We start from the raw sequence: 1,724 nt of genomic DNA on the forward strand, positions 1-1,724 counted from the left end.
AGCAAAGTCAACAAGGGGAAAAACTATCAAGTGTGCAGAATGTAGCAAAGTCAGCAAGGGAAAAAACTATTAACGGTCCTGAAAGTAGCAAAGTCAGCAAGGGAAAAAACTATCAAGTGTGCTGAAAGTAGCAAAGACAGCAAGGGAAAAAAATCAAGTGTGCTAAAAGTAGCAAAGTCAGCAAGGGAAAAAACTATCAAATGTGCTGAAAGTAGCAAAGTCAGCAAGGGGAAAAATATCAACTGTGCTGAATGTAGCAAAGTAAGGAAGGGAAAAAAATATCAAGTGTCCTGAAAGTAGCAAAGTCAGCAAGTGAAAAAACTATCAAGTGTGCAGAATGTAGCAAAGTCAGTAAAGGAAAAAACTATCAACTGTCCTGAAAGTAGCAATGTCACCAAAGGAAAAAACTATTAACTGTGCGGAATGTAGCAAAGTCAACAAGGGAAAAACTATTAACTGTGCGGAATGTAGCAAAGTCAGCAAGGGAAAAAACTATTAACTGTCCTGAAAGTAGCAAAGTCAGCAAGGAAAAAAACTATTAACTGTCCTGAATATAGCAAAGTCAGCAAGGGAAAAAATTATTAACTGTGCAGAATGTAGCCAAGTCAGCAAGGGAAAAAACTATTAACTGGGCAGAATGTAGCAAAGTCAGCAAGGGAAAAACTATTAACTGTGCAGAATGTAGCAAAGTCAGCAAGGGAAAAAACTATTATCTGTGCAGAATGTAGCAAAGTCAGCAAGGGAAAAAACTATCAAGTGTGCAGAATGTAGCAACGTAAGCAAGGGAAAAAGCTATCAAGTGTGCTGAATGTAGCAAAGTCAGCAAGGGAAAAAAATATCAAGTGTCCTGAAAGTAGCAAAGTCAGTAAGGGAAAAAACTATAAGTGTGCAGAATGTAGCAAAGTCACCAAAGGAAAAAACTATTAAGTGTGCAGAATGTAGCAAAGTCACCAAAGGAAAAAACTATTAACTGTGAGGAATGTAGCAGAGTCAACAGGGGAAAAAACTATTAACTGTGCGGAATGTAGCAAAGTCAGCAAGGGAAAAATCTATTAACTGTCCTGAAAGTAGCAAAGTCAGCAAAGGAAAAAACTATTAACTGTGCTGAATGTAGCAAAGTCAGCAAGGGAAAAATGTAAACTGTGCAGAATGTAGCCAAGTCAGCAAGGGAAAAAACTATTAACTGTGCAGAATGTAGCCAAGTCAGCAAGGGAAAAATCTATTAACTGTGCAGAATGTAGCAAAGTCAGCAAGGGAAAAAGCTTTTAACTGTTCTGAAAGTATCAAAGTCAGCAAGGGAAAAAACTATCATGTGTGCTGAAAGCAGTGAAGTCTGCAAGGGAAAAAACTATCAGGTGTGCAGAATGCAGCAAAGTCAGCAAGGGAAAAAACTATCAACTGTCCTGAATGTAGCAAAGTAGCAAGGGAAAAAACTATTACATGTACGGAATGTAGCAAAGTCAGCAAGGGAAAAAACTATTACATGTACGGAATGTAGCAAAGTCAGCAAGGGAAAAAACTATTAACTGTCCTGAAAGTAGCAAGGTCAGCAAGGGAAAAAAATATCAAGTGTGCTAAATGTAGCAAAGTCAGCAAGGAGAAAAAATATCAAGTGTGCTGAATGTAGCAAAGTTAGCAATGTAAAAAACTATCAAGTCTGCAGAATGTAGCAAAGTCAGCAAGGGAAAAAGCTATCAAGTGTGCTGAATGTAGCAAAGTCAGCA

General features: G+C 37.9%; 1 pseudogene; it reads left to right on the forward strand.

Moving 5' to 3' along the window:
• LOC135214656 (luc7-like protein 3) overlaps window positions 1–45 on the forward strand; it is a 43,594-nt pseudogene extending 43,549 nt beyond the window's left edge.
• The last annotated feature ends 1,679 nt before the right edge of the window (window positions 46–1,724 follow it).

Source organism: Macrobrachium nipponense, chromosome 46 (assembly GCF_015104395.2).
Source record: "Macrobrachium nipponense isolate FS-2020 chromosome 46, ASM1510439v2, whole genome shotgun sequence".
In the NCBI taxonomy this organism is placed as follows: Eukaryota; Metazoa; Arthropoda; class Malacostraca; order Decapoda; family Palaemonidae; genus Macrobrachium; species Macrobrachium nipponense.